Raw genomic sequence first — 18,946 nt, 5'->3', positions numbered from 1 at the left:
AAGCCCATGCTAGCACAGTGCCTTGCCCTTAATAAGGGCTCAAATAGATATTTGTTGAATGAATGAATTTATTCTATGGATACACTTGCACACTCTCATTCATTCATTTGAAGAGGTTTGTTGGCTTTACCACTACCTCATCATCATTCTTGGTGATTTTCAATATCAAAATGAATTATCCTGTTCTCCCCCTGGTCCTCCCACCTCAGCAGTCCAACTCTCCAAATTCCACATCTAGGAATCATCTTTGATTTGTCTCTCCACCTCCCACATCCAAGCCATGGTGGCTCTAACTCCAAATACACGCAACATTTGAGCACTTCATCCCATGTCTACTTCTACCACATTTACTGCCCACAGTACCCTGATGGGTCTCTCTTAAAATGCTCCAGTCACACTTAGAATAAAGTTCAAACTACTTACTGTGGCCTGTGCACAAAGCTCTGAGTGATCTTGCCCTCTCCAGACTCATCACGTTCACATTGCCATCACCTTGGGTTCTTATTCCTATCCCAGGACCTCTGCACATGCCTCAGCCTGGGATGCTCTCTCTCCGGCCAATTTGGATCTCATCCTTCAGGCTGCCTAAGTATTGTTGTTGTTCAGTCGCTCAGTCATGTCTGACTCTTTGTGACCCTGTGGACTGCATCACACCAGGCTTCCCTGCCCTTCACTGTCTCCTGGGGTTTGCTCAAGCTCATGTCCATTGAGTCAATGATGCCATCCAACCATCTCATCCTCTGTTGCCTCCTCCTCCTTTTGCCATTGATCTTTGCCAGCATCAGGGTCTTTCCCAATGAGTTTGCCCTTCCCATCAGGTATCACCTGCTTAGAAATCCTGACCCTCTAACCCACCCTTCTCTCCCCCTTGATACTAGTGTTGTTGAACCCCTTTCATAGCAACAGATTGTTTTATTTGTTTACTTGCCTTCCCTATCCCCCTCCTCCCATCTGCCACCCCCCTAAACCCAGCTGCCTGCACGCTCAGTAACAGCCACAGCTTTCTCCCACATAATAGACAATCAAATATTTTTTCAGGGCTGGGAATCATAATCAAGAATGTTGTGTTCTGTGAGAATCTCCACATTTTTAGAAAAATGTGAGGAACTTCAAGTAGGGCAACAGTTATCTGGAATGTAACACCAATGAGATAAGATTTTGAAAACACAAGGTTCATGGTTAGAGTTAATCTCTATTGGGGAACATGAAAAATTTCATTATTACAGTTTTATCACATTGTTTTTCTTCATCTTCATACAAAACTGGATTTGAATTACAGCAAAAGGCCTTGCTAAGATAGGTTAAGCATTCTGACAGTTAATCACTAGGACCCCTCACTGGGGAGCTTATGGAATCTTCATTTCTAGAAATCTTACCGGGTAGAACGTGTCTTTTGCAAATGAACAGCGGAATATTTCCATTGGAAAATCCCTTTCATCTCATTCTCTGACTTCCTGACACTCTTCTTCCCTGTCATTTTATTCTCTCTACCTGCTCTGCAGACAGCTGGAAACTTTACCAAAATGTCGTTCTTTATAAACTAGGTCTCTTCCAATCTGACTACGCACATCATCACTAACCAGTAGAAGTAGCTCCATCTTTAATGAAAATGAAGAAACAAGAGCCAGATTCAAATGCAAAGGACAGTATCACTGTAAGAGAGTAGGGGTTTGGGCAAGTTGGTGGGAAGACTATTTCATTTCCATGTATACCAATATCTCTGTTACAAACTCACTGCCTTAATACCAAGATACTGAGCTTCATTTCCAGTTCAATTTCAATGTTGAAATCGCCCAGAATGATGACAGGGACAATGGTGAGATCAAGGAATGAATGAATAGGAGAGTTTAAATATATCCATGGAATACAAGACCAGGCCTGTAAATCTTAGAACTTTTTATGTCTGAGTCCCATGTAATCAGGAATTTGCTTATACAACTTTCAGAAGTACTAGTTAATCTATTCATTCAGTGGATAGAGACTATGGCCCAAACATTGTTTTAGGTCTGAGAATACAGGAGTGAACAAGGGGAATCTGGACGGCAGATAGACAATGCATATAGATACTGGGAGCAAATAAAACCACGATGATGTGCTAGAGTTGATTTGGTGGGGAGAAAATTCTTTAGTGTGGTAAAGAGGGAAGGTCACTGGAGAGATGACATCTAAGCCAGTACCTCAATGATAAGAAAGAACCTGCCAGATGAAGAGTTGGAGAAGACAGTTTCAGGAAGAGGGAGTAACAAACAAAAAGACTCTAAAGCATGGTTTGAGAGCCAAGGAAAGGGAATGGGTTTTATTTGGAATATAATTGGAGGCCATTAGAGAGTTGATGTTTTCTTTTACTTTTTTTGGACTTGGTTTTGATTTAGGTATAGTGAATTTACAATACTGTGTTAGTTTCAGGTATAGAGCAAAGTGATTGGTTCTACATATATATGTATATTCTTTTCTCCTTTTCTATTATAGTTTATTACAAGATATTGAATATAGTTCCCTGTACTATGCAGTAGGTCCTTGTTGGTTATCTATTTTATATACAATGGTGTACATCTGTTAATCCCATACTCCTAATTTATCCCCACTCCCCCCACCCAGAGAGTTGATTTTTAAACAGAGTGTTGGTGCCACCAGATTTGTGTTTTAAAGGGATCTCTTCAGAAACCTCTACTCCTGCATAGAGAATGAACTAGAAGGAAGAGAGAAGACAGGAGCCTATTTCAAAGTAGTCTGGGCAAGCAAAGATGGTGGATTGGACTGGGTCATAGCTGCGGAAGATGTGAGAAGTGATTGGATATAGGACATGTTTTGGAGGTAGATCTAACACGGGGGATGAAGATGGTAAGAAGTTTTGATTAGATAAATACAGATGTTTCTATTAATATTATAACAATGCCTCTGAAAAACTTCACATTCTGCAAAAAATGTGTGCTAAAAATAATAGGGCCGATACTTTGGCCACCAAATGGGAAGAGCTGACTCATTAGAAAATATCCTGATGCTGGGAAAGATTGAAGGCAGGAGGAGAAGGGGACAACAGAGGATGAGATGGTTGGATGGTATCACCAACTCAATGAATTTGAGTTTGAGCCAACTCCGGGAGATGGTGAAGGATAGGGAGGTCCAGTGTGCTGCAGTCCATAGGGTCACAGAATAGGATATGACTGAGCGACTGAACATTCAACAATGGGAAATGTAACATTAGAGCAAACCACTCAAAAGCTAAGGAAAAAGGCAACACCAATTCTAATGGGCTTCCCTGGTGGCTAAGATGGTAAAGAATCTGCCTACAATGTGGGAGACTGGGGTTCGATCCCAGGGTCGGGAAGACACCCTGGAGAAGGGAATGACAATCCTTTCCAGTATGCTTGCCTGGAGAATCCCATGGACAGAGGAGCCTGGTGGGCTACAGTCCATGGGACTGCAAAGAGTCGGACACGACTGAGTGAGTAACACACAAAATTCCAATTATGGTAATAGTAGAGTTAGGCCTTGATGGCATTTATACTCTGTAGCCCAGCCAGTTAATCCTTCACAGTTTTAATCCCTGAGTCAGCTTCCTTCTCCAAGACATGAGTTCTTGAGGGCATTCACTTCTAATAAAGACCATCCTTAGGTTTCCAGGTGGCTCTAGCGGTAAGGAATCCGCCTGCAATGCAGGAGACAAAGGAGACACGGGTTCAATCCCTCGGTCGGGAAGATCCCCTGGAGAAGGAAATGGCAATCCATTCCAGTATTCTTGCCTGGAGAATCCCATGGACAGAAGAGCCTGGCAGGCTACAGTCCATGGGGCCACAAAGAGTCAGACATAATTAAGCACACACACACACAGTGAAATTAAATCAAATGAATCAGAACATAGTCTTTTTTGTTGTGCGTGGACTTTCTCTAGTTGCAACGAGTGGGGGCTACTCCCTATTGCAGTGTGCAGGCTTCTCCTGGTAGTGGCTTCTCTTGTTGCAGAGCATGGGCTCTAGGTGCACAAGCTTCAGTAGTTACAGCTCGTGGGCTCAGTAGTTGTGGCACATAGGCTTAGCTGCTCCATGGCATGTAGGATCTTCCCAGACCAGGGTTCGAACCCATGTCTCTTGCATTGGCAGGCAGATTCCTACACACTGTACCACCAGTGAAATTCAGGGCATAGCCTTTTTATTTGTCATTTTACCATGAGAGAAATGCCTTTGCAGCATCTTCATCTGTACTCATTGCTTGGACAGATAGCTTACCACAGAAAAGACCACAGCCTCTATGGGGAGCAGGCACACTAGTACTCATAGAAAGTCTCTCTGTAGATTTCCTACTTTTTGCTTAGGGTCTTTGTGCATTGCCCAGGCTTTTGTAATAGTGAGGATGTTTGCCACAGATCGCTTTAAAATGTTAACGCACTAGAAAAACAGTGTGTTTACCAGCACAATTTCTGTGTTATCCCAACATCAGTCCCTTATTACTTATTAAGTAATTTCCAACACACAAAGACACACTGTCAGAAAGAGGCTATACAAAAGAAAGCTTTTGGAGCTTTTAAGCAAAGGAGTGATGTGATCTGATTTCTGCTTCAGAAAGATCCTGCTGACTGCTCAGAGGACAAACAATGCCCCCCAGAGGCTATTGCACTGGTTCAGGTGAGAGGTGATGGTGGTTCCGATTAGGAGAATAGCAGTAAAGATGGTGAGAAATGATTGCGTTCATTCTGGATATAATTCTCTGGGAGAGGTGATAGCATTTGCTGATAGAGTGGGGATTGAGGTTAAGAGAAGAATCAAGAATGACTTATCCAAAAGTGAAAAAGAAGTAGACAAACAAACAAAAATAGAAGGAATTGTTGTGCTTTCATTTTTGGAAGATAATTTCACAGGCTGTGGAATTCTAGGTTGGTAGAATTTTATTCTCAGCACTAAATATTTCACTCCACTTTCTTCGTGTTTGCATGGTTTCTGAGAAATCAGATAACATTCTTATCTTTGCACCTCTTGCAGGTAAGGTGTTTTTTCCCTTCTGGCTTCTTTCAGGCATTTTTCTTTATCTTAGATTTTTTGTCCTTTGAAACTAATACACCTGGATGTAGTTTTGTCGGCATTTATTCTGCTTGGTGGTGTCTCAGCTTTCTGGATGCGTAGGTTGGTGTCTGACATTAATTTGGGGGCATCATCATTGTTTCAAATAATTCTTCAGTTCCTTTGTTTCTCCTGATATTACCATGATGTGTGTATTACTACACTTTTTGTAGGTGTCCCACAGTCCTTGGATAGTCTGCTGGGTTTTTTTCCCACTCTTTTTTCCTGTTTTCTTTAGAGGTTTCTACTGAAATAACCTCGAGCTCAGAGGTTGTTTCCTTAGTTGAAATCAGTCTATGAATAAGCCCACCAAAGGCATTCTTCATTTCTGTTACAGAACTTTTGATCTCTAGCATTTCTTTATTATTCTTTCTTAGAATTTCCATCTATCTGCTTACTGAGCCCGTCTGTTCTGACACAATGTCTACTCTATCCATTAGAGCTCTTATCAACTTAGTCACAGTCACTTTAAATTCCTGGTCTGATAATTCCAACATCGGGTTCTGGTGGTTGCTCTGTTTCTTCAAATTTGTGTGTTGATGTATTATTTATTATTATGTCAGTGTTTTACAGATGCCCTTTATCAAATTAAGGGAGTTCTTTTCCATTCTGAGTTTCCTGAAGTTATAAAAACTTCAGAATGAATGTGTATTGAATATGTGTTGAAGTTAATTAAATTTTTTCCTGTACTGAAAGGATCATTTAAAAACAAAACAAAATATGTGTTTGGTCTTTTAGTATGCCTTGGAATTTTTTCATGAAATTTAGACACGATGTATGAGATGAAAGGAACTCTGATACACAGAAGTTTAGTGATATGCAGATAAGGTGTTGGGGAAGGGGAGGCATTCTACAGTCCTAGGATTAGGTCTCAGTCTTCTAGTGAACCTTTGCCTCTGGAATATGAACTCACAAGTGTTTTCTCAGCTTTTTCTCCCTCCTTAGATGGGATAGCAAGGCTAGAGGGAGCTAGAATTGAGTATTTCCCTTCTCTCAGGTCAGTTAGGCTCCACTAAAAGCCTTAGTAGGCTAGGCTCTGGTTAACTAGTCTCTCTTGTCTCTCTTGAGGGTAGACCGTGTTAAAAAAAAAAAAAACAGAGTGCTCTGGTGTTTTTCAAAATGGTTCCTTTTCCCCTCCCCCTTTTGGAAGCACAAGGGAATTTTTCTCGAATATTTACTGTGAGAACCTGGTCGAGTTCCTGGAGGTAAAACTCACAAAACGTGGACACTCACTGCTGACTAGGTCCCCCTGGAGTATCTTATCTCTCAGACTTGTCCATACTGATACTCCAGCAATTTGTTGATTACAGTTCAGGTTTTCCTGCCCCAGCACCACTTTCCTCAGTGGTCTCTGCTCCAGTAAATTGTGATTCTCTATATTCCCGTCAGTCTCTTCTATTTGGTGGCAGCGGTTTGCCTTGTGACCTCACTAGTCTTATGAATCTAAGAAGAGTTGTTGATTTTTAAGTTTGTAGCTTTTTACTTATTGTTAGGATGCAGTGGTGACTTTCAAGTTTCTAACAGGTCAGACCAGAACTGAAAGTCTTTTTTTTTTTAATGAGCACACACACACACACACACACACACAAACACAGTGTGTGTGACACTATGCACATGGTATGATGCAGAGAAATGGATGTGCAAGAGAGGAGGGGCTACTTACAGGTCGAAACACTTCAGTAGGATGTTTCAATTGGAGAGATGCAAGCAAGTTGCCTTTGGCTGGGCAATTCAATTGCTCAATGCAAATTATGGGGCAGATAACACATTTAGCCTTATGTTGTGACCAGCAGTTACCCACATCTAACTCCACCAGGCCAAAGCACAGTTGTACTTTTGCTCCCTTGAGGGACTGAACTAGCTCTTAAGTGGATTGTGTAGAACTATCAGCTTAAAAGATGTCCACTGAGCTTCCCTAGTGGCTCAGTGGTAAAGAATCCGTCTGCCAATTCAGGAGACATGGGTTCAATCCCTGGTCCGGGAAGATCCCACATACCTCAGAACAACTAAGCTCATGTGTCACAACTATTGAGCCTGTGCTCTAGAACCTCTGAGCTGCAACTACTGAGACCAGGTGCCACAACTACTGAAGCCTGCGTGCCCTATAGCCTGCGCTCCACAACAAGAGAAGCCACTGCAGTGAGAATCCCATGCAGCACAACTAGAGAGTAGCCCCCACTTGCCGCAAGCCTGCACAGCAACGAAGACCCAGGACAGCCAAAAATAAATAAATAAAATTATTTTTTCAAAAAAAGTTTTCTATTGAGCAGCAGTGGCGATCAGGCACAGTGGGGGTGAGCAGCCATCCTGATCAACTCAGGCGCATGTGTGAACACACCCTAGGGACTCCCGGAAATATTTGGGGTGGGGGAAGGGAGCAGACCTGGAAAGGATTTGAGAGTCCTGCAAATGCGGGTGGCCAAGGGAGCTAGTGTCATCTGGGCAGTGATGTCAGTGTGACTTCATTTGTACCCAGAGATTGATGAGGCTCTGGTCAAGTACCCCTAGGTCAGTGCTTCTTAAACTTTAGCATGCAAAACCTGAAAAACTAGTTAAAACACTGGACCCCACCCCCAGAGAGTGTGATTCCCTAGGTCTGGGGTAGAGCCTGAGATTCTGCATTTCTAACAAGCTCCCCGATGCTGCTGGTGCAGCCAGTCTTGATAGAAGGCTGGCCTGGAAACAGTGGAGCCACAAATGAACATTGATCCCGTCTCCCTGGTGAGGGTGGGGGCAGGAGTCAGGAAAAGCTTTGTAAGGAAAGAATGTGAGCTGCAAAGATGCCTTAAGGCAGTCACACCAAGAACAGAAGGAGAGGGAGGGTACTTCTGGCGGTGTCGGAAGAAACTAAATAGGTCATGTGGCGATCGCCATTGATTGTTAACAGCGGTAATGAACATATCCACTGTGCTGCCAAGCATTGCAATGAAACACTGATTTTAGATAACGCAGTCTTCATGAGGTGTTAGCTTTACTAAATAAATATGATAGGAAACAATTTGAATAACACTTGACCATTTCTGAACTGTGAAGTTAGATTATGGGAAGCAATTCACTTATAAAAGAGGAAAAGAGGGGCGACACAAATGTGTTTCATTTCCTACCATAAACTATAATAAATTTTTAAGAAATACTTTAGATAAATATCCACTGTCTCCGCTCCCCCACACCGGCAGAATACCGTTGCTTATCTAATAGCTGCAGGCTCTACTCATCTGATAAAAAGGGAATTTTTACTGTACCTCTCCGTAGATTGACATTCTTTAGTTTGCTTTAGTTTTGTTTTGTTTTTAAATTAAGCAAAGACCAACAGTTATTATCAGTCTCTCCGGAGGTTTACACAGATGAACAGTGTTCATGTTCAAAGGATCACAGTTGACCTGTAGTTATTTTGTTATAAATCAGAACATTGTGTGAAATGCCAGTTGAGTTTTAAATGTCTTTTAGTATTTCTTTAAAATATATTTCATAAAGGAGGGATGCTGCATCATAAATCATGTACATGTTTTAAATTTTGCCAAATTGCTCTTCAAAAATGTTGACCTCACACCACCACTCACTGCAATGGTGTTTGAAAGTGTGCAGTTTCCCCATATTTTTGTTAATTACTAAGTGTTGTTAATTTTTAAAATGTTTGCTAATCTGGTAGTTGAAAGTGGGATCTCATTTTAATCTGCATTTCCCTAATAACTAGGGAAGTGAAACATCTGTTCCCTCTTGTTGGCTCTTGACGTTTCTTCCTCTTGTATTTGCTTCTTCATATCCGTTGTCAAGTTTTCTATTGACTTGCTTGGATTTTCTCAAAGATTTGTAGTTCTTTTTCTATTCTAAATAGTAGCCATTTGTGATAAGTGCTGCAAGAAGTTTCTCTCTGTCCTTGGTCTTGGAACTCTATGTTCATTTTAGGTATGCATGAGTTTTCTGTGTGTCAATGGAAAAATCTTTCCCTTTATACCTCCTGAGGTTTGTGGCATGCTTGAAAGACCTCCCCCATCTCAAATGATACTTACTGTAATATATTTCCCCTATATACGTTTCTACATATTCTTTTTATAGTTTAATAGTTTAATTTTTATGTTTCTATCTTTAACTCATCTGGTGTTTACTTTTCATAAAACATAAACAATTGGAGCACAAGGAATTCAGAGCTCAGTTTTCAACATATGATGTTTGAAGTGCATATTAGAGGAGAGGTCTGGGCTAAGGATGTAAATTTGTGTCAGTTCAGCTCAGTTCAGTTGCTCCGTCATGTCTGACTCTTTGTGACCCCATGGACTGCAGCACGCCAGGCTTCCCTGTCCATCACCAATTCCCGGAGTTTACTCAAACTCATGTCCATCGAGTTGGTGATGCCATCCAACCATCTCGTCCTCTGTCGTCCCCTTCTCCTCCTGCCTTCAATCTTTCCCAGCATCAGGGTCTTTTCCAATGAGTCAGCTCTTCGCATCAGGTGGCCAAAGTATTGGAGTTTCAGCTTCAGCATCAGTCCTTCCAATGAATATTCAGGACTGATTTCCTTTAGGATGGACTGGTTTGATATCCTTACAGTCCAAGGGACTCTCAAGAGTCTTCTCCAATGCCACAGTTCAAAAGAATCAATTCTTCGGTGCCCAGCTTTATAGTCTAACTCTCACATCCAAACGTGACCACTGGAAAAACCATAGCTTTGACTAGACAGACCTTTGTTGGCAAAGTAATGTAATGTCATTGTTACATAGAAGACATTTATGACTCTGGAGGTGGGATTATCAAACAAGAAATTATAGAATCAAAGGAGAGAGCCCCAAACTAAGCAATCCCTGAGGCAACCCAAAGTTTAGAAGTTGAACAAAGGAGATTGGGAAAAAAGAGACAGTGAAGTCAGAGGAAAACAAGAAAAGAGTGGTGCCATGGAAACCCAGAGGAGGATGTTTGAAGAACATAAGCAATCAACCCTGCTAAACACCTGTAAGAGATCGAGTAGGACAAGGATAGAGAGATGTCTCTGAACTTAGTAATGTTGGGATGACTGGTGACCTCAACAAGAGCAGATATGTTGGAGTGGTAAGAAGGGACACCCCCCTGGACTGAGTTTAGGAGGGAAAGGAAAGGTGAGAAGTAGAGATAGTGACAAACCATGGACCACAAGTCTAAGAAGTATTGCTTCGAAGGAGAACAAAAGAATGGAAATGGAGATGGGTGAGGTGTTAAAAATGGGAGATACATGGGCATATCTGAATAATGATGGAAATGATCCAACAGAGGTTGAGAAACTCAAGTGGGAGGGAAAGGGGATAACTGAACTTTAAGATATGCCTCTAAGTTAATTTGTTTCCAAATGAATAACCCGTTGTCTTGATACCATCAACTGATTCATCCATTTGTTCCCTGCTGATTTGGAACCTTAAAAAATATGAAATACTCCTTTGTATTCCATAGCCTGTCCTACTGTTCTTCCATGATTTGGCTTCCAAGCTACTAAGACCATTTTCAAGTTATGCCCATTGTGATTGACCTGTTTTATCTCAGCAGTTGTTCTTAGCAGACTAATTTTGTTCTAGCAATGCAGTATTCTCTTGGACATCTCTCAGGATGCAAGGTAGAATTTTTAAAACATTTTCCACATGAACTTTCCCCTCAGAAGTCAATTATTTTCTTGTTCATTCTAGTGTTTCTCCATTGTGCTGTTGGTTTTCCTGAAATGTCTACTGACAGGCCATTCATATGAAGGACTGAGATGGCTACATTTTGGTAAATTGATTGGTAGTCTTCAGCAGTTGTGAATCACTCTTCACCGGACAGGTTTTCTCTTGGAATGTGACAGAGCTGTGCAGGTGAACAGTTAGGATGTGCCGACAGGAGGATTCTTGTTTATGAGGCATGGATGGGGAACTGGTGGCAATCAGAGGTGGGGAAAGTGTCTTGGTGGATTTATTGTGGTTTAGAGGATTTAACTGCTATTCCAACATGTCCTTTGTTCTCCATAGCCTTATGGTGGTCTACAAATTACCTGGACAATCCCCACTTATCTCTCCAACCACAGAGTCAATGCTGGGCTCCCTTTCTGTGCACTAGAAGGGCTTTATTTAGAAAGCTGCTCTCACTGGCCATGGCCAGGGCTAAACACTACCGCAAGACACTGTGCACAGAGTTGGAGGATGGCCCAGCCGCTTTGGCAGACCTTTACCTATCTTCTCTACTTTCTGTTTCATGACTCACTCTAGCTCCTAAGCCCTGCGAATTCTGAGCTTTTCAGGGGCTCTATTTGGAAGATTCATAATCATTTCTCCAATATCCTTCTCCCATTCCTGTGTGAGCAGGATGTGGGTTCCAGAGTATAATTTCCAGAAATTTCCTATTGTTTCTGAAAGGTCAAATAACAGTGGTTTTGTGTACAGTCCTATAGAATCGGACTGCCTGGCTCCAACAAGCTCTTACCCTCTCTGTGGCTCTGTTTACTCGTTTTTAAATTGGATAATAATAGTGCCAACCTTGCAGAATTATTTAAGTGGATTAATACACATTAATTGTTTAGTGCAGTAGCTGGCCCACTGGAAGTGCTGAATGTATGTGTGTGGGTGCTGTGCTCAGTCGTGTCTCTTTGTGACCCCATGGACTGTCTCCTGCCAGGCTCCTCTGTCCATCAGATTTCCTAGGGAAAAATACTGGAGTGGGTTGCCAGTTCCTTCTCCAAGGGGTCTTCCTCACCCCGGTCTCTTGTGTCTCCTGCCTTGGCAGGTGGATTCTTTACCACTGTGCTACTTGAATTTCACATTCTCTTGATTTACTTAGAATAAGTACAGTTGTAAGAAATCCTAGAGATCATCTAATAGAGCACTCTCCTTTTAAAAATGGGCAAAGACATGAGAAACAACTTCTCCAAGGCTATAAGTCTATTTAGGGGAAGAACTTATCTAAAAGTCAAGATCTCTTGCATCTTAGTCCAATTCCTTTCTTACTGAAAATAAGAAGATAAATACTTCCATAGGTACCAAAGTTATAAACTGTGTATGTCTGGGACCATTCTATGTCCCTTTTCTCCTCTGACAACAGAACAGTCCTTCCTTGTATTTAAAGCCCATCTTTCCACCTGGACTTTGATTCCATTCTCTCCTCCTGCTTTCTCTAATATTTTCTTATTATTAACAATACCTTCTTTTTGTGGTATATTCAATCTCTTGCTCTGAACTGGATCCTTTCCACTGGTCTTTAATCATGTTGAAATCTATCCCAAGTCATACAAGCCCTGATGCTCCCACTCCTGGATTCCGCTCTATCTTTCCACTCTCTTTCACCTCCAAACTCCTGCAAACTCCTCTTCACATTGTGGGTAGTTTCTTCTTCTCCCATCCCACTGGAGCCTGCCTCTGGCCTTATCACTCCAGCAAGCATCTCTCACTAAAATCACTTATGACTTCCATGCTACTAAATCCAATTTTCAGGCATCAGATTCTCCCACATCTCAGCAGCTAGGACCCAGGTGATGGGTAACACCATCTTGAAACATGGTCCTCTTTGGGCTGTAGGGTCCTGACACTCTCATGATGTTTATCCTCTCTCCTTTGCCATTCTTTCTCTGTAATGTCTGTTGGCTCATCACTTCCACCTGACTGGTAAAGGTTGCAGTTACATGAATAAGTCGTGCTTCTTTTATTTTCCCTTATTTTTTTAGAGTGCTTTAGTTCTTTTCTATGTTTGAGTCTCTACTCTTCCTGGGTAAGTTTGAGTCCAAGGCTTTAATGACGGTTTATATAACATTAGCTTGCATGTTTCTATCTCCAACTCAGACCTATCTGCCTATGGACTACTGTCATCCTTTCTTAGACAGCTCAAAATTTCCTCAAAATCAACATGTTCAAACAGAAATCTTTGATTTCCTCTCCTAAAGAAGACACGCTAGTGATATTTTATAGCTCAGTGAAAGGCACACTAATCAATAAAGTTATGCACCCTCCAAACCAAGGAGTTATCATCTTTGAGACCCCTCATTCCCTATATCCAATCCAGTATCAAATTTGTTTTCTAAATACATCTTGAATCCATCCACTTCTCTCTGCTTTCACCTCAACTCCCAGATGCATCTACCATCCTCTCTACCCTAGACCACAAAGTAATCTCTTCACAGCCACGTGCTCCCTCCATTCTTTCTTGATATTGCAGTCAGACCAAGGTTTTCAAAATGCGTGTCTGGGGATGTCCCTGGCAGTCTAGTGGTTAGGACTCTGCGCTTTCACTGTCAGGGGCGTGGGTTCGATTCACTTCTGACTCCCTCCCCTTCCCCATTCTTAACACACATCTCCATAAAACCATTTAATAGCTTCTTCTTTTTCTTAGGAAAGAGACAGAATTCTTCCATAGGGCTGGCAAAGCCCTGCTGGCTCTGGCCCCTGCTTACTTTTCCAGCTCACCTTGCAAGGCACTCCCTGCCACTGTCTCCCTACCATTTTCCCTGTGACTCATATTTGCCAGGCCCCTCCCGCCACAGGGCTGCTGAACATACTGTTTCCTCCGCTTGGACCAGTCATCTCTCCCCTCTTCGCGTGGTTAACTCCTTCTCAGCCTCTGAAATCTCGGCTCCAGCATTATTTGCACAGGGAAGACGACTTGGCCTTGGCTGATGAATTCAGGCATCCTTATCACAGCCTCGCCTGGCACCAGATACTGATTCATTACCATTGCGGTCGTCTATTTATTTGTATGAATACCTGAATAATTTCTCTCTCCCCTCACTACTCACTCATTCACTCAGCAAATATTTACTGAAATCCTAGTAATACATATACCAGGCATGCTTTTAGAAGGGGCGATCAACTATAAACAAAGAGCTCTGCAATATGACATCCGGAGGTGAAAAGTGCCCTGAAGAAATAGGAAGTGGGAGAAGAGGACAGAGAGTATGAGAGGCTGCTGGCTTGGATAGGATGGTGAGGGAAGGCTTCTCGGAGGCAGTGACGGAGCCCAGGTTTCAGTGAAGAGGAGGGCAAGTCAGGAGGTGGTCTGGGGGATAAGCATCCCGGGTCAAGGACCAGTCAGCAGTGAGTGGGTCTGGAGTGGAGCAAGGTTGGGGCAAGGTCAGGAAAAAACAACCACTAGAAGCTTTTCAACAAGGAGTGACAGTGTTTAATGCACATCCTCAAATGATCACTGTGGCTGTCTTGGGGTGAAGAATTAGAAAGGCGAAAGGTGGAAGTACTGAGTTCTGAAGCTGTGGTCCTGCAGAGAAATGATGGGGGTTTGCAGGAGAGTGAGTAGGGCCGAGGTGGTGAGAAAGGATGGAGGTGACCAGGAAAAGGACGGGATTGGAATGTGTTTTGACGCTCTGTGTGTCAAGATTTGTTGATGGTTTCCTCCAACCTCTCCAACGGGTTTCCTTCTCACTTACAGGAAGAGCCCACTGCCTAAGCCTGGCGGAGGAGGCTTTCTGTGCCATGGCCCAGTCTCTCCTCTCCCCTCCTCTCTGGCCGTGCTGGCCTCCTCACCCTTCTGTGAACAGGTTGGTTGTGATCTCACCTTTTGTATTAGATGTTCTCCCAGATATCAGGCAAGCAGGTATTGACATGCTTCCCACCCCCCACCCGGAGTTCTGATCAAACGTCACCTCATCAGAAAATTTTTTCGTGAACATCCTAGATAAATGAGACACTTCCTATTCCCTGGCTGATTAATTTCTCTTTATAGTACTTACTGACACCTGACAAGTCCATATACTATAGGCAAACATAAAACATGTTATGTATTTATTATTCCCCGAAGGCAGGGATTTGGTCTGTTTTGTTCACTATGGAACAAAACTCCCAGAATGGTGCCTGGCATATAGTAAGTGTTTAATAAATATCTGTTACATTAATATGGTTGAAACAGAGAATGGGAGAAGCAAAGAACGGCTCCAGGCTTTGGGGTCTGAATGATGGTTCTCTCGAATATTTTTCAGAATGTGGATTGGGATTCTTTTGCTACGAGCCTGAAGCTGGAGTCCTGAACTGTTTCATCTATTGCAGGTTTGGAGAAGTCCTCCATCCCTCTGGGCCCATGGAAGCCTGAGAAAGTCCAGAATCCTAGAGGGCTGGGCTCCCTTTCTCTTCCCACAGGAAGAGAGGAAGAAACTAGTGACCAGTCAAATTTTCTCTCCGTTCCAGAGACTGAAAGTCCCATCAGTTGGTTCCCAGCCCCAGCACTGATGCTGGAGACGCTACTACTCTGTGTATGGTTTCCGGGCAAACAATTGGCTGCCCACTTTAAGAGACAATATCGCTAAGCGCTTTTTTTTAATGCAAAAAGAAAGAAATAAAAAAAAGAACTACCTATTTTCCTCATTCCTGCAGGTGCCCAACCCGATTGACTTGTTGGAGTACATTTTCTGCATTCTTAATAGATAGCTAGCAGGAAATGCTTCGTATAGGCTCAGCTAGAGGGGTAGAAAGTTAGCGAGGGGAGGGCACAAGATCGCCAGGCCCTGCTCGGACCAGTACTGAGCTGCTCTAAAGCGGGCCAGGCAGCTCCGGCCAGCAAAACACACCTTCGCCTGGCCATAGCATCTTGCTGTGTCTCCGCCGCCGATGGTCGAGAATTAAGGTGAGAGAAGGTGGGAACTCTGGGGGAAGCAGGAGGGATGGGAATTCAACAGAGAAGGAACTGGGGCTGGAGGGGAGGTGGTGGCGGTAGGGGGCATCACGTGCTTTGCTTAAGGAGATGCCTTCTGGCGCCTTTGGGGCTTTTGTTCCAAGTGATCACTGTGACAACCTCTCAGACTCCCCATCCCACCCCCAGGGGTGCTGGGTACCGTTTCTCAGAAGGGTGGTAAGCGTGTGCAGGTAGGAATCTTGGTAGAATGGAGGCTAAACTATTGCTCTTGGTTTCCTCTTGGCCCAAAATATTTGGGCCGAAGACCAGGCAGTATGTCGATGCCTACTTGGTGTCTTAAATTTCTGAGAACTGAGGAATATTGTAATTACACTATTTGAACTCCACAGCTGGCAAAGCTTGGCCAAGGCCAAGGGTTTTGTCTGCAAGAGACTTTCGGTACAAAGCCAGGTGCCAATATAGAAGCATCTTGGCCAGGAAAGTCCTACCCTCGGTTCCAGCTTTGCAGCACCTCCTTCTAAGCCAGACCCACCCCACCAATTCACTTCCCGAGTAAAGAGACCCTTCAAGGAGGGTTCATCTGGGGATGAAACTGCTTAAGTCACTCCAGAGGTGCAATGAGATGCGATTCTGTAAAGGATTAAACCAGATAACAGCTCACAGATTTGAATAGCCCTCGAATACAAACCCTCATCCCCTGAGGTCTGAGTACAGCCGGGGAACTGCCCGTGAACTGTGATCCAGAGATGTACTCCAGGGCTTTCCTTTAGAGTATGTGTCCATGTGTTTGGCAAGGAAAAGAGGGGCACGAGTAGGACCTGAGATTTATTCAGGATCCGCAGTTGTGTGAGGTCTGAGCTCCCCAGGTGAGGGGGACCGAGACGGCATTCTCTGATCTGCCCTATTTCAATGGAACTAGCCTGTGGTCTTTGCCCAGGGGAGTGTGCTTCACAGCATTGATGTCGCAAGGGTCCGACCAGCTGCTTCTCACGGCTTCAGGGAGACTTAGCAAAGAGAGGTGTCAGGCTGGGTCATACCTGAGCTAGAGCACCGGCCACTGGCAAGAGGGTAAGAGGGCAAGACCCACAAAGTTGTTAAGTTGCCCTTGCAGGTGAAGGCTTCCAGGAGACGCCCATGAGAATGCGCAGACAGACGTCTGCCGGCCTGACTGGGAGCCAGAGGGCTGGATCAGGATGAGGGTCCCGTGGAGGGGAAGGGACTGTTCACCTCGACAGGTAGAAAGGGATGGTGAGAAAAGGCTAGACACCGAAGCCAGGGAGACTTGGGTTCAAACCTCAGCTCTGCCACCACTTAGCTGCATGGCCTGGGCCCTTGATTTCCTCTTTCTCTAAGCTCAGATTTGCTCATCTTTAAAATGGGGATAATAGCACCTAGTCTGAGGGTCGTAAAGATTGGAGAAAATATATTTGGAGCCTCTGGGACAGAATAGGTCTTCTATAAACTGCAGCTTCAGCAAAAAGGCTGTGTCCATGCTTATTATTACTTGGTCATTCATAATATCATCGCTTTATTATTCATTTGATTTGCTGTTTTTTGGAGATATATTTGATAGATAACATTGTATAGATTTAACATGTACAACATGTTAATGTGATAAATTTACACATTGTCATACAATTACCATCGTGGCCATAATTAACACCTCTATCATGATGCATCATTACCCTTTCTTTTTATTGTTTCAAATAATTAAATTCTAGTCTTTTAGCAAGTCTGATGATTAGAATGCAGTATTGTCTAGATTCACTGCACTGTGTGGTAGATTTCTAGGGCTTGTTCATTGCTTGTTGCACATTCATTCCCTTAAACCACGTCGGTTCTCTCCCCCCAGCCCCTTGGAACGACCATTTTATTCTGTAGTTTGGCTCTTGAAAATTCCACAGATAAATGAGAGTATACTTTGACTTATGCCATAACGTGCTCAAGGATTACACCTTTGCTTTATTGCTCAAAGTCCCAAGTGTCTAAAGATATCAGGTGCTTTTTCACTGAGGAATAATTTGCCTTCAGTGAAACTTGCAGATCTGAACTGTACAATTTGATGAGTTTTGCCACGTCTGCATCCATATGTAACCCTCACCCTCTTCAGGAGGTAAGACATTTCCAACACCCCTGTGAGTCCACTCTCACCCTTTTCCAAGCTCTACCTCAAGGCAACTGCTGTCCTGATTTTTATCACCATAGATTATTTGTGCCTGTTTCATGTAAGTGGAGTCATACAATATGCAGTCTTTCGTGTCTGGCTTTTGTCACTCAGGTTAATGTTTTTGTGATTCATCGATGCTGTTGGGTGGATGTAGTTTGTGCCTTTTTATGGCTGAAGAACATTCCACTGTATGAAAATGTCACAGTTCGTTTATTTGTTCTCCTGGTGATGGACATTTGGGCTGTTTTCACTTTTATAAACAAAGCCACTATGAACACTCATGTAGAAGTCTTTGTGCACACATCTGTTTTCGTTTCTCTTGGTTGTATGTGCCTAGAAGTGGGATGGCTGGGTCTTATGGTAAGCGTACGTTTAACTTTAGAAGACACTGCCAGACGGTTTTTCAAAGTGATGGTTCCCCTGTTTTTTGAAATAAGAATACAGTGGATTCATTTTTTTAGGGTGGTGCCTGGTGATGCTTAACATGTCTCTCACCCAGGGAGAAACAGATTGACGAGCTCAATCAAAGGCTTCTAGAGACAACAGAATCCAGCTGTGACTGGGGCTAAGCTTCTGAAAGGAGAACTTTAAAATAAGGGTCCTCTGCTTACTCCCAGATTCCCTCCTAATGTTCCCATGATAATCGACTGAAACTGCTGGCAGAAAAATAAAATAGGCTGCAGAATTCATGTACCCCAACCTCTTCATTTTACCTTAGAGGAATCTGAAGGCCAGAGAGGCCCTGTGATTTCCCCAAAGGAACTCACCCAGTCAAGGGCAAGCCCAGGTCCTCTGAGCCCTAATTGGTGTGATTTCCTCACATTGTGATTTCTCTGCACGAAAAGGCATTTCATCATTCAGCCATTGTTTTCTTAGTGTTAGGTGCTAGAGATAAAGAAATGAATAAGAAATGGCTCCCATCATCCTGGATCTCAGAGACTAGACCAGGAGATGGGCTATTCAATTCTAGTCATTTGCATTATATGCATTAGAATGACTAGATGCAAAATGCCTTTAGCCAGAACTTGGGCAAGTTGGATTGGATGGCCAGAAGTGACAAAGCACCCAGACCTCTTATTTCCCTGGTGGAGGAAGGTCACTGCCTCTCTGCAGTGCCGTCTGCGTTCCTGGTCCCTGCCTCTGTGCGAAAAGGACAGCTTCTTCC

The sequence above is a fragment of the Giraffa tippelskirchi genome, chromosome X, assembly GCF_054371585.1.
Source record: "Giraffa tippelskirchi isolate mGirTip1 chromosome X, T2T-mGirTip1v1.2.pri, whole genome shotgun sequence".
Classification (NCBI taxonomy): domain Eukaryota; kingdom Metazoa; phylum Chordata; class Mammalia; order Artiodactyla; family Giraffidae; genus Giraffa; species Giraffa tippelskirchi.
The sequence above is the reverse complement of the archived record's forward strand: the minus strand, read 5'-3'. Positions refer to the sequence as shown.